We start from the raw sequence: 15,473 nt of genomic DNA, 5'->3' as shown, positions 1-15,473 counted from the left end.
GACTTGTCCAGGATAACACAGCCAAAACAATGAATTTTAAGTCACTTGATTTTTGAAAAATTTGTAATAACAATTCAAAGGAAAAATTTAATCTTTTCACATTTTACTAGAAAAGGTTTAAACTGCACCTAAAATTATATACAAGATTAAACTAAAAATGGATCTTACACCTAAACAAAATTTATAAAATTTCCGAAGAAAACATTGGAGAAAATATCTGTGAACTTGGGTTAGGCCAACATTTATTTAATATGACATAAAAAGTGTGATCCACAAAAGAAAAAAAATCCTAATTTGTACTTTATCAAAATTAAAACTTCCACTCCTCCTAAGATACTGTTAAGAGAAGGAAAAGACAAGCTATCATACGGGAAAAACTATTTGCAATTATATATCTAATGAAGGACATGTGTCTAAAATACATAAAGAATTCACACTAAGAAAGCAAACAATTCAAAAACTGAATGGATAAAGTAGTTGAATGGACACCTTGTCAAAGAAGATATAAGGATTTCAAATAAGCATATAAAAAAGATATTTAACATGATTAGTAAAATAAAAATTTAAACTACAATGAGATATCACTGTACACTTATGAGAAAGCCTATCCATTCCAAGTATTGGTAAGCTTGTAGAGAAACTAGACTACTCAGATAAAGGGTAATAAGAATGGAAAATAGGACAGCCATTTTGGAAAGTTTGTCAGTTTCTTAAGAAATTAAAACACCTACCATATGACCCAGACATTGCTACCTCCAGTTATTCCCCATGACCAATAAAAGCATGCATCTATACAAAGATTTTTTTCATGGATATTCATAGCAGATTAGTAACAGTTCCAAACTGGAAATGGCCCAAATGCCCATCAATAAGTGAATGGAAAACTAAATTGTGGCATATCCACATGATAGAATGAACTCTTGATATATACAAAAACAGAACTTACAAAATAAATTACATGAAATGAAACAGTCCAGATAAACATGAGGCCAGATGAGCAATAGAAACATATTGCATGCTTTCATTTATATAAAATTTTAGAATTTAAAAAACTAATTGACAGAGAACAGGTAAGTTGTTGTCTTGAGATAGGGTGAAGGGTAAGGGAGGGGCAGGAAGAAGGGCATAAGGAAAGGTGAAGGCTGATGGTTGTATTCATTGAGAGTGATGATTTCACAAGGGTATATACATAGTTCAAAATCTGTCAAGTGCACTTCAAATATGTGCAATTTATTAAGACTCAATTATACTTCCACAGAGCTTTAAAAATATCTTTCCAAGGGATCTTCTATAAAAATTCTTCTATAAATTTAATTTTCTTATCCTCTTTGTAAGATTTATATCTTGGAAGAGTTGGTCTTTTCTTCCTGCATTTCTTTCCTCACTTTGTGTTCACCCCTCAACCCATGCCAATCTGGCTCTTGCCCCAAACTTCTTTCAAAATTAGCCCCACTAAAGTAGCCAATGGCCTCCATATTATTCAATCCAAGATACTTTTCCTTTCCTGTCTACTTGACTCTTTAGCAGCCTACAATATTTTTAACGACTTGCTTTTTCCTTCAAACACTCTTTTTTGGTACTAAAAAAAAATCATTTAATCAAGATTTCATCCATATGAAATATGGAATATCATTCTTCAATGTTGACTCAGCTCTTGTGTAACAGACGTAGACCTCATTTTTTTTCTGTTCTAAATCTTCAGTCCCCTTTATTTCAATTAGCATCTCTATACTTCAAATTATTTCAAAATATTTTTTCATAGCCTAGATCTCTTCTCTGAATTCTAATCTATTTGTTCGTGTCTACGTGGATATATAAAAATACCTCAAACTTTTTCATCAACTGTTTTTTTATTCCCTTTGTTCTCTACAAATGTAGCCAGTGTAGCATTTTAAAGTAAAACTCATTTGTCACCCACTCTGGAAAACACATCAGTGATCTCAAGGTAAAGTTTAAATATTCAGCAGGATCTAAAACTTAATCTTGCCCTTACATACTTGTGGATCATCTGATATACCCTGTTTCTAATTTTTTTGCATTACAGAATATATGGACTTTGTTTAAATTACTTGAACATTGCTTTCTTTCATAGAAGGCTTTAATATGCTTTTCTCACTGGCTGGTGCTCATCCCAAGCCCTCCCTGCTTTTCATCTTTTCAAACTCTCTTTCTCAGATCTCAGTTCAAATGAATTTTCATTAAGAAAGTCTTTCGATTTCCTGCTATCTTATCTTTTTCCTTTTTGACTTGGCACTGTAACACATTTTTTATTATAAACTGATATATTTGCTTAGTGGCTATATACTGCATTAACCTAAAACCCCATAAGTCCACAACCATATCTATTTTGCTCATTACTATTTCCTCAGTGCCATGAACAGTACCTGACAAAGAGAAGATAAATAAACTAATCTCATATATGCTGTAGAAAGAATTATCAGTCAGCTCTTTTAATAACTTATATAGGACATAATATTATAGTCTAAAGACACAGGCTTAGAGACAGGAGGTTAGAGCATCAAATTCAGCCTCCATCACCCCTTAGATGGGTGACTTTGGATAATTTATTCAATTTTCTAAGCCTAAATTTTCTTATCTTTATAATGGATATAATTAATAAATACCTTTCCTTTAAGATTTTATGTATAGTGGGACACCCGGATGGCTCTATCAGTTGAGCATCCGCCTATCGGTTTTGGCTCAGGTCATGACCTCATGGTTTGTGGGTTTGAGCCCCACATCAGGCTCCATGCTGACAGTGCACAGCCTGCTTGGGAGTCTCTTTCCCTCTCTCTCTGCTCCTCCCCCACTCACTCTGTCTGTCTCTCCAAAATAAATAAATAAACTTTAAAAAAAAGATTTTACGTATAATAAATGATCAGTACAAATTCCCAATAGGAAGCTTATAAAACTACATACCCAATACTTTGTAAGTATTATTACATACATTAAAGTAATTTATAGAAAAGTTGTAGGCAATCAGTTCTTGCATAAATTTCAGGAAAGAATTAAATTAAAATAGGTCATGTCTTAATATCATAGACTTCCAAATATTTAGTTAGAGAATTTAAATGCAGTAAGCCCGATTTAGAAAATGACCCATCCATGTTATGACAGCATGCTTGCATAACACCCAGATCAAGGGTATGATAGTTACATATAACTGTATTCAGTATGAAAACAATTTATTTAAATTGTATATCACATTATTCACCATCTTATAATTTCATCAGCTCCCAGTTTTATTGGTATGGTCTTAATGATTTAAGAGCAATTTCATGAAATAATAAAGTCATAAATAATTTATAATATTTAGATACTTAAAGTCATAAAGAAATGCGGAATAAAGTCCCACATTAATTTTTCAAGTACTAAATAGTCATTTTAGTCATATTCGTGGTGTTTTGATAGAAACAATCAGGCAAATGTATGAAACAAAATGCGGTCACTCTTTCTTTTCTTTTTCATGGAAAAGTAACAGGACTATATTTCCTTGGCCATGGAGAGAAAACTGTGAAATTTCAGTTGTCAACTCCAAAAATACAACAAAAATTATTAGTAAGGAAAATAACTACAAAGACATGTTTCAATAAAAATAATGTATTGGATTAGAAAAAACATACTAAAAGTTGTGAAATTGATGACAGTAAACATTAATATCTCTATTTTTTCCAACAACAAAAATGTTACCTTCCATAAGGTAATAAAGCATCCCATAAAATATACAGTCATGGAAAGGTTAGTTAATACAATGGTGTCCTATACCTCTGGTATTTGTGATTTAAATAATATAAAAAAAAACAGAAGTTAATAATTTAAAATCTCCAAGAGAATTTTAACTTCATTAAAATATAAATACTAACTTTTTTATTGAAATCAACATGACCTATTAACAAATTAGTAACATAGTAGATTAAAATGGCTACATAGTTTTGGCCACATCTCCCAAAAAGAGATGGGAGTCGATTTCTCTTCCCTTTGGTTCTGGGCTAGACCTACAGATTTCACTGACCACTATAACACAACAGAAATAACTATAACTTATGAGGTTGGACCTTAATAGATCTGCCGTTCTTGCTTTCATTGTTTGGATAGTTTCTTCTTAAAAATTCACCCACGATACAGAAAGAATTCCAAGGAAGGTGGAGAGGTCACAGCTAAGGTGGTCCCATTGACAATGTCAGCTAAGTGTTCAGACAATAGCCAGCACCCACTAGCAGCCATGTTGAGTAAGCCATCTTAGATGTTCCAGTCCAGTTGAGCCTCCAGGTGATTCTAGTTCCAGCTGGCACCATGTGAAGGACAGGATGTTCTCAATCGAGTCCATTGTCTTAGTCTGTTCAGGCTGCAACAGTAGAACACCATAGAATGAGTGGTTTATAAACAACAGAAATTTCTTTCTCACTTTCTTTCTCTGGCCTTTGGAGGCCAGGAAGTCAAAGATGAAGGCACTGGCAGGTTTGAGTTCTGGTGAAGGCCTGCTTCCTGGTGCACAGAAGTGCACCTCCTGTCTGAGTTCTCCCATCATGAAAGAGGAAAGGGAGATCTCTAGGGTCGTTTCTATTTATAAGAGCACTAATCTTAGTCACGAGGGTTTCATCCTCCTGACAAAATACCTCCCCCAAACCCCACCTTTCTTAAAGTCATCCCATTGGTGTTTCAGTTTGAACATATAAATTTGAGGGGATGAAAATATTCTGTCTATAGCACCAGTGAATCCATAATATCAAGAGAAATAATGCATCATGTTGTTGCTTAGAACAGCCTAGTTTATGGACGGTTTGCTATGCAGAAGTAGAACACAAAACAGAGGGTAAAAGTTCAATTATGATTTAAAATGAACAACGACTCAGGGAACCTGGGTATTCAGTCAGTGAAATGGCCAACTTCGGCTCAGGTCATGATCTTGTGGTTCATGAGTCCAAGCCCCATGTCGGGCTCTGTGTTGACAACTCAGAGCCTGGAGCCCGCTTCGGATTCTATATTTCCCTCTCTCTCTGCACCTCCCAGGCTTGTGCTGTGTCTCTCTCACTCTCAAAATAATAAATATTAAAACATTTTTAAAAATTAATTAATTAATTAACTAATTAAATAAAATGAAAATGACTCCAGAGTCCTTGGACTGACAGTAGCTGTGTGACCTTGGATAGTTCACAGTTGACTGCATTTCTCTGAGTCTTGGTTTCAATAGAAATTATTCGGTGGGGTTGTTGTGAGAAGTGAAGAGAAAGTTCCTGTAAAGCACTTACACGGTGATGGAACATAGTAAGAAGTCCAGTAAATGCTGTCTGCTGCTGTGTTTTTGTTATTAAGGTTGCTGTTAACTTATGACTTATTATATGAATTTTCACTCTGCTGAGGATTTGTGTTAAGCAAGGAATGGAGAGATTGGAAGCATAATATTAGACTTTACATTTAAAATTTAAAATACAGATTTCAAAAAACACATATTTTAAGAAGCTGGGGATACTGTCATACATAAAAGTAACTTTGACATTACATTAATAATCTATAATGTATTTTTCTTAATTTATTAGACAAAAGTATTGCCTTTCGCTTTTTTCCAAAAAATATTCAAACGGATACATTTATTATGATGTTAATTTGAAGCTTAAATACCTAAAGTTAGTTGCCTATAGTTTGTCATGATGATAGAATTAGTGTTATTGTTTATCTGAGAAAAATAATTGAGGGGCGCCTGGGTGGCTCAGTTGGTGGAGCTGAGCATCCAGCTTCGGCTCAGGTTATGATCCCATGGTTTGTGGGGGTCAATCCCTGCGTCAGGCTCTGTGCTGACAGCTCAGAGTCTGGAGCCTGCTTTGGATTCTCTGTCTCCTTCTCTCTCTGACTCTCCCTGGCTCACACTCTGTCTCTCTCTCTCTCTCTCAAAAAATAAACATTAAAATTTTTTTTTTAAAATAATTGACTTGGCTATGTAACATAAAACGGAAATAATCACATCTCAGAAATATGTCAGATACATGTCTCAATATTTCATTACATGATGCATTTCGTACTTCATTTATCTGACTGAATTTTAGTTTCGTTCAAGAACTTTCATTTATATTGGGGCACTCAGAAAATCCTTTTCTCTTTTATTTATATTTTTTAAATTTCTCAGTGGTATTCTCTAATTAGCTTTAAATTTTCATTTCACATTTAAAATGGCTCTTCTTTGTCCTTAAGAGAAAATTAATGTTGGACTGATTCTAATAACTAGTGTCTATTTGTGTTACCCAAACAACAAGTATTTTTATCTTTATGTTTGACCAATTGCACACTGTAAACCACTAATTTCACTTGTAAAGAGTCAAACTCTTAATTTCCTCTTCATTTACCCTTTCCAGCTCAGCAGGATATGTCTCTTCTCTCAAGCCTCCATAATAGACTTAATTTACTCAATAGAGAAGAATAGTCATTCTGATACATGGTTACCAAAAACTCTCCAACTGCTCTCTACTGATCTGTCGATCAAATCCCATGGGCATCCTCCTTAAACTTATCCCTTTAAATTGGAGGTCTTTTATGCTTGAGTAGTTGGTAAAGGTCCATAATACCAACACAAATCTAAACTAGTTCCAAAAGATAATAGGAGAAATGCAAAAGGGAAGTAAATTAAGAGAACATATTTTGGAAGATAATATGCTTTTATTTATAAAATTTACTGAAGGAAATACACATATATTAAAATCATCCAATAGTACCTAAAACCTCCATGTTATTTAACACAGATTTAAGGTAGCTAGCTACTTAAGCTCAGAGTAGTTTGTTCAATTTGTTCTCTTACTCAGACTTGTTTTATCCAGAAATTTCTTGATCAATATGAAAGCTACATTCAAAATTTTTTTAATGTTTATTTATTCTTTGAGAGAGAGAGAAAGAGAGAGAGCACGAGCGGGGCAGAGAGAGGGAGGTCCAGGCTCCAAGCTGTCAGCACAGAGCTGGCTTGAACAGCACAGAGGCACAAGTGGGGCTTGAACTCACAACTGTGAGATCAGGACCTGAGCTGAAGTTGAACACTTAACCAACTGAGCCACCCAGGTGCTCCTGAAATCTACATTCAAATTGCTTCTTTCTCTAATTACCTGAGTCAATAGGAAAAAAAAAAGTGACGGTAAAAGTCATAGAATTTGCCCAATATATTTCAATGATTAAACAAAATCCTGCTAGAGCCAGAAGTATGATGAGAAAACTTGCTTTAATGATAAGGATATAGGGACAAGTTAATTGGCCAACATCAACTAGCAAATTAATAATTAATGACTCTTGTTTTTAGATTTTCTATCACTAGAATTATGCTTAAGCTTTGAACAGCATTACTTTTCTTAAACAGTCTTAATTGGCATTTTATGGATTATATTATTTCAAAAGTATGAGGAACCTAGAACAAGAGAAGCTTCTTCAGTGGTGCAGGCTGTGACGGAGGCAGAGTGTGCTTAGTCCTTGGTTATCTAGTAGTCATTCCGCAGTGGATAGCTGTGTACCAAAATTCAACACCATTCATGGGAAGGGGTATTATGATAATAATGTAACTCAGTCGTCAGAGCAAAACCACATCTCTATGAGAAATAGTTGGGTTTTTTTTTAAATTTTTTTTTTTAACGTTTATTTTATTTTTGAGACAGAGAGAGACAGAGCATGAACGGGGGAGGGGCAGAGAGAGAGGGAGACACAGAATCGGAAGCAGGCTCCAGGCTCTGAGCCATCAGCCCAGAGCCCGACGCGGGGCTCGAACTCATGGACCGTGAGATCGTGACCTGAGCTGAAGTCGGACGCTTAACCGACTGAGCCACCCAGGCGCCCCGAGAAATAGTTTTAATTATCAAATGCGTGCCTTCCTTGTGCAATAAAGACTCAACCAAGGACCATTCAATCTATGCTGTCCATCATCGTTCAGTGTCATCAGATCACCTACCATAACAGATAAGCATGAGCGTGACTAGCAATATTCCAACACCAAGGTGAAGTAGTGTATATGGAACAGAATTCACATGGGCTCTATGGGCACAACTGAATTGTATGAGGAGCGGGCTCACTCTCTGAGTTCCATCTATTCTTGCTGCATGGCCATTTCTTCCTCAAATCACAGCTATGCCCCCATGAGTCCTCAAACTCAAACCCAGCTTATAGATGGTGCCACCAGTTGGTATTACTGAGATATAAACTGCCAAAGAAATACCACCACATTCAGGTGGCCCGAAACCGACAGTGAAGGAAAATCCTCCCCACAAGCAGAATTTCAATGTTTTTGATTCACCATTTCACCGGACGTAGAGATGACCAGAGATACAGGTCTAAGGAAGGCAGAGACATTCCTTCTCCCATGAACTTGGCAGGTAGAGAATGGGGTGTTGGCCCACTGAGATTCTTCTAGCTGGGGCTCTGAAATTTAAAGTCTGAGAACTTTACACAAAGACACAGAGTCAGATTAGAGATTGTGTCAACTGTGGTGGAGTTAAGTGTCCGGGGGCAACAGTAGCGACAATAACAGCGAACACTAGAATTAGTGGGGGCGACTGGGTGGGTCAGTTGGCTAAGCATCCGACTCCGGCTCAGGTCATGATCTCACACTTCATGAGTTTGAACCTGCATGCTCAGAGCCTGGAAACTGCTTCCGATTCTGTGTCCCCCTCTCTCTCTGCACCTACCCTCTTTGTGCTCTGCCTCTCTCTAAAAAAATAAATAAACATTAAAACAAAAAATTTTAATTGATTAAAAGAACTAGAATTAGTGGTGATGTTTTAATCAGGTGATTTTTCTCTGGGTTGTCTGCTGACACTGATCTTGTCCAAGCCTAGTTCTACAGTATTCCCTGAAACTCTATGATCTAGCACTTCCCTAAAACTACTGTTTTACTCAAGGGAACCCGAGTTAATTTGCTTTTTGAGGGATGCCTGGGTAGCTCAGTTGGCTAAGTGTCGGACATAAGCTCAGGTGGTGCTTTCATGGTTTGTGCGTTCAAGCCCTGGCTTGGGCTCTGCCCTGATGGTGCAGGGTCTACTTTGGATTCCTTCTTTCTGCCCTCCCCAGCTCGTGCTCTCTCTCTCTCTCTCTCAAAATAAACTTTTATTTTTTAATTTTTATTTTTTGAAATTAAGAAATCTGACAAATACAATGTCATTTGCCTCTGCACATAAAGATAATTTAGTTTATTTTCCTTCATCATGAAATATGTTTTCTATGAGTTCATGCAGGGTCTATTTGAAAAAGAAAAATACCTTTACTTCCAACATATATACATTTATCTATAGAGATTTGTTTCAGAGCTAGATTGACATTCTAGGATTACATTTTACAGACAATACAGCCATAGTTAATAACAAATCTCCATAAATTGCAATGTACTGAAATATTCTAATGGTTTTCCTAATAATGTCATGGAAAAAAATAAGTAAGTAATTAGAAATTTTCCTATAGTGCTAGAAGCCTTATATACTAACTAGTGTTTGGTACTGAGATTAATGTTTTGTTCTAAAAAAAAATATGAAGATTTTTCAGATTATTGCAGTTGAAGTAGGATGGAAATTAAAATTTAATCCATACATTTTAATTAGTTTTATTATGAGAACTAGACTGAGTATACTTTATGTGGCAGGACCGTGAAATAATCAGCAAACAATAAAATAAATTTTAAAAATGCATAATTAGAAAGCAATAATAAATAATGTTTACTTTGTTTTGAATAATCTATGAACTATAATTGGTGCTCCTGATACTTCGAGTCTGGCTCAGCACATAAATCATGTTAGGGCCAAACAAGCTGCTGTTTTCTTCTTTTGATCTTTTGTTTCTTTCGAAAATATTTGCAGGGGGGCAAGATTTCTACTTTACTCTGAATTCAGAAGAAGCTCCTGCTGAATCCATGAATAGAAAACTTAATTTAAACCTTAATGGCATCATTTGCCATATGAATTCTCATAATTAAGCATGTTAAGTGGGCTATGGCTCCAATGTCTGTGTTCAGAATACTGGAATATGAATACTGAAGATATTGTTCCTCATTGAGCCAATAAAAGTATCATCGAAGGAAGCAAGTGACTGAAAGGAATTGTAGTCACTACAAATGTCAATGAAGCCAGAAATAGCCCTTTAAAAATCAGCTATGCTGCCAGTGAATGCAGAAAGGGCAAAGCTTATGAGTCATTGACATAATCAAAGTAATAGTTGAATGGGCTACTAATCAATTAACAATACAAACTAGAACATTTGGGCATTTTATTTCATTTGGGTATATTCAACTTAAAAGACCACGTTTCACGCAGAAAGAGATACAACGTTTATATTAGCGAAAACTGTTTTTCTACATTTTTTGAAAAAGAAAATAAAAGTGATCTACAGCCATGGTCTGGAACTCATTCTGTACTTAAACATGTAGCTGGGAAGCATTAGAAATAATAAAGAACATTCTTCTTTCCCAATCTCCAAAAATGCATTTAATCGGAATAATGTAACTGATGGATGTCCTCCACAAAAATATGTAGAGGTGATGGACCATGCCCAAGTTGCTCATAAGGCACTTAATAAATGAAGCAAGAGAGAGACATACAGAATAATCAAGAATTTCAGAAGGAGTAAGCGGTAGGTTTTTCCAGGTAGAGAGACATAAAAATGTCAGAATTATTTTAAACTGTTTGATACATAAATATGTAATAATGTCTTTGTATCTCAAAAGAGATAATGCAACTTGCAAACACTCTTAGGTCAGAATTTATGTACTAATTTTATCTCACTCAGAAGCTAAATTAAAACAAGCCTTGACTCTGATTGCATACTGATGCAAATTAGTTTACCAGACTTATGATAAAATATATGCCTTGACAAAGTTGTATATCGGGACTCACAAAATGGAAGCTGCCCCACTGGCCAGGGCCAGGTCACAAATCTAAATCTAAGCCAATCTACATATATGGGAAACTTCTGTCAAGGAGAGCAAACATACACCAATCACAATCCTTTAACTCTGCTTTAGCTAGTTTACCTTACCCTTCAACTTGGACCTGCGAGCCTTGTAAGGAACTCCCCAACGGCCTAGCCAATCATGCTCTGTTTCTGCTCACCTCTTTTAATATGCTGTAAAACTCACTTTTGCCCATAATACATCCAATAGGGTGCTCCACTTTTTGTGAAGCACTGCATTCCCCCAATCCGTGGATCATCATCTCTTGAATAAAAGACATCAAGTTCATTTCTAATTGCTCTAGTTTTGTCATTGGACAGTTTATACCAGTCCGAGGCACATGTGGATGCTACCTAACATGCCATTCAGTATGCAAATGAATATTATGTAAAATATTCGATTCATAGCTAAAACGATAACAAGGAAACAATTTTTAAACAATTTCTCCCAAATGCCCACTAAACATGAAAAATGAACAAAAAAGACAGAAATGTTTATCCTTTATGAAAAATAAGACTACTGTCACGATATGAGAAGTTTCTCTTAATTATACTGTTTAAGAATTTCAGTGAGAAAAATCCAACCAAAGGAAATAAAAACAAAAATAAACCCATGGGACTACATCAAAACAAAAAGCTTCAGCACAGCAAAAGGAAACAATCAACAAAACTAAAAAGCAATTTTTGGAATGGGAGAAGGTATTTGTAAATTTCATTTCTGATATAGTGTATCAAATATATAAATATGTGGGTATTTATATAGGGTACCAAATATATAAAGAACTATAAAACTCAGCACCCAAAAAACAAATAATCCAATTTTAAAAAGGACAGAAGTTGGGGTGCCTGGGTGGCTCAGTGGGTTGAGCATCCGACTTCAGCTCAGGTCATGATCTCACAGTCCATGAGTTCGAGCCCCACGTCTGTCTCTGTGCTGACAGCTCAGAGCCTGGAGCCTGCTTCGGATTCTGTGTCTCCCTCTCTCTGTGCCCCGTCCCCGCTCATGCTCTGTCTCTCTCTCCCTCAAGAATAAATAAAACATTAAAAATTTTTTTTAAATAAATAAATAAAAAGGACAGAAGTCATGAACAGACATTTCTCCAAAGAAGGCATCCAGATGGCCAGCTGACACATGAAAAGGTGTTCCACATCAATCAACAGGGAAATGCAAATCAAAACTCCAGTGAGATATAACTTCACACCTATCAAAATGGCTCAAATCAAAAATATAAGAAATAAGTGTTGGTGAGGATGTGGAGAAATAGGAGCCCTGTGTCCTGTTGGTGGGGATGCAAACTGGTACAGCCACTGTGAAAAACAGTATGGAGGTTCCTCAGAAAGTTAAAAATAGAACTATCGTATGGTCCAGCAACTGTACTGCTGGGTATTTACCCCCCAAATACAAAAACACTAATGCAAAGGGATGCATCATCCTTACATTTATTGCAGCATTATTTACAATGGCAAAATTATGGAAGCAGCCCAAGTGTCTATTGATAGATGAATGGATGAAGAAGAGGCGGTTTATATATAATGGGATATTATTCAGCCATAAAAAGGAATGAAATCTTGCCATTTGCAATGACATGGGGGGGGGGGGCTAGAGAGTAACATGCTAAGCAGAAGAAAATCAGTTAAAGAAAGACAAATACCATAAGATTTCGCTCATATGTGTAATTTAAGAAATAAAACAAATAAGCAAGGACAAAAAGAGGGAGAGAAAGAGAGCAAACCAAATAACAGACTTCTGTACAGAACACCCTGATGGTTACCAGAGGTGATGCAGATGGGGGGATGGGTGACATAGGTGATGGGGATTAAAGAGTACACGTATTATATCATGATGAGCACTGAGTAATTGTACTCAGATGAGCATTGTACACCTGAAACTAATATAACACTGTATGTTAACTATACTGGAATTAAAATAAAAAACTTAATTTAAAAAAATCTAATCCTTTCACGTCTAAAATGGTTCAGCTTCAGGAATACAAAGTAGAAAGATTCTTTAGTCTTCCTTCAAGGTACAAACCGGAGACCCTTAAGCTGTAGCAACCATCCTCTAAAAGCTGTTAGTGTTCCATTACCGTAGATTGTCAGTTCTCTAGGAAGGTACCGTCCATTCCTTAAAAATAACCCTTAATTTTTAATGTCATGAAAATATATAACTTCTCTGAAATTTAAAATATCTTAAATAAAGACTAAATTTGGGGATTAACAGTGTATTATTTTCTTATTGCTACTATAATATATTACCATGACTTAATATCTTGAAACATTTAATATCTTATAGTTCTGGTGGTTAAAACCCAACATGAATCTCAATGGACAGAAATCAAAGTGTTGACATGACTATGTTCCTTCAGGGAGGATCTAGGGGGAAAATCCATTTCTTGCCTTTTCCAGCTTCTAGAGGTTGCCTACATTCCTTGGCTCATGGACTTCTATCTTCAAAGTCAGCATTGGTGGCTTGAGATCTTGCCTCACACCATTCTGACCTTGCTTTCTTCCTCACATCTTTTCTAACTCTTGTGCCTCCCTTTTCCATATCACACCTTGTGATGCCATAGGATTCATCACTATAATCAGCATAATCATTTCTTAAAATCAATTGATCAGCAAACTTAATTCCATCTGCAATCTTAGTTCCCCTTTCCTATGTATGTAACATAACATATTCAGGGATTCTACAGATTTGAACGTGAACATCTTTGGAGAATGTTTGGGCATTATTTGGTCCACCCCAAGCAGTATAACACTACTTCCCAGAAACTATTATAAAATTATACAGTGGACTTAACTGAGTTACTGGAATTATTTCTGCAGATTATATTTTCCACGTACTTCAACAGTGTGTTGTACAATTGGGATAAAACTAACCTCTTGTCAGGTCAGCAAACCCACATGGTACATGCCAAATAAATACTGAAATGAAGCTGTAAATAATACTTCCATCAATGTGGTACACTAAGCTAATTTGAAAATCTCTCTGCTAATCCAAACACAGACAAATAGATATTCTGGATAAAATTTAATGTAGGAACTTTTTAAAATACATAGCTGAGAGATTATGAGATATGATCTCTCATGAGATGTGATCTCTTAAAGTCTTCAATTACAGCAGAAAAAAAATGGTTGTCTAGATTTTGATTGTGATTTTCCTGTAAATAGAATGATTTAACTATAAGAATAAAGCAAGACATTTTCTAAACCAGTTTTCTGGTTTTTAATATTTTAGTGATGCTTATCCCAGGACAATTTTAGTACAAACATAGGGTTTGTAACATTGTCATGTTTTTGTAACAGTATCTTTAATTTTCTTGCCAGAAGTTACGTTAACATGGAGAACCCTTTTGAGCTATCAGTTCTGTAATTCCTGCCCTAGATTCTAGGATGTTTATACATACTAAATTAATTTTAGGATATTGGATCTATGTTTGCCAACTTTATGTTGTTAACTTCCTGCTTTGTTTTCAATTCAAATAAGAAAGAAAGAAAGAAAGAAAGAGAGAAAGAAATAGAGAAAGAAAGAGAAAGAGAGAGAGAAAGAAAGAAAGAGACAAAGAAAGAAAAAGACAAAAAAAGGAAAAAAAGAAAAAAAAAAAGAAACAAGAAAGAAAAAAATTATCAAGGACCGGAAATAGGATGAAATTCAAAGAAGATAAAATTGTCTAAAAAAATAAGACCACACACTCGCAAAAAGAAGCTACTTTAGTACAGTATCAAAATAAACAAAAAACAAACAAACAAAAAAAACGGGGGTACCTGGATGGCTCAGTCAGTTAAGCATCTGACTGTTGTTTTGGGCTCAGGTCATAAACTCACAATTTGTGAGTTTGAACACCACATTGGGCTCTTCACTTGACAGTGCGGAGCCTACTTGGGATTTTCTCTCTCCTTCTCTCTGCCCCTCCCCCACTCATGCTAATATCTCTCTCTCTCTCTCTCTCTCTCTCTCTCTCAAAATAAATAAACATTTTTAAAGAATGAAAACTTTAGAATTAAAATCATTATTAAATGCAAAGAGGATCATATCATAATGATAATATGGTCAAGCCTACCAGAAGATACAATTCTAAAACCATAAGAACCCTATAATATAGGTTTATCTGTTTATTTATTTATTTAAATTCGAGTTAGGTAACATACAGTGTAGTATTGGTTTCAGGAGTAGAACCCAGTGATTCATCACTTACATTAACACCCAGTGCTCATCCCAACAAGTGCCCTCCTTAATGCCCCTCACCCATTTAGCCCATCCCCCCAATCCCCTCCCCTCCAGCAACCCTCAGTTTGTTCTCTGTATTTAAGAGTCTCGTGGTTTGTCTCCCTCTGTTTTTGTCTTATTTTTGTTTCCTTTGTTCTGTGCTCATCTGTTGTGTTTCTTAAATTCCATGTATGAGTGAAATCCTATGACATTTGTCCTTCTCTAACTTATTTCACTTAGCATAATACATTCTAGTTCCATCCACATTGTTGCAAATGGAAAGATTTCATTCTTTCTGATTGCTGAGTAATATTCCAGTCCACATCTTCATTATCCACTCATCTGTCGATGGATATTTGGATTCTTTCCA

This window comes from Panthera leo, chromosome B1, assembly GCF_018350215.1.
Source record: "Panthera leo isolate Ple1 chromosome B1, P.leo_Ple1_pat1.1, whole genome shotgun sequence".
Taxonomy (NCBI): domain Eukaryota; kingdom Metazoa; phylum Chordata; class Mammalia; order Carnivora; family Felidae; genus Panthera; species Panthera leo.
This window is presented reverse-complemented; position numbering follows the sequence as displayed.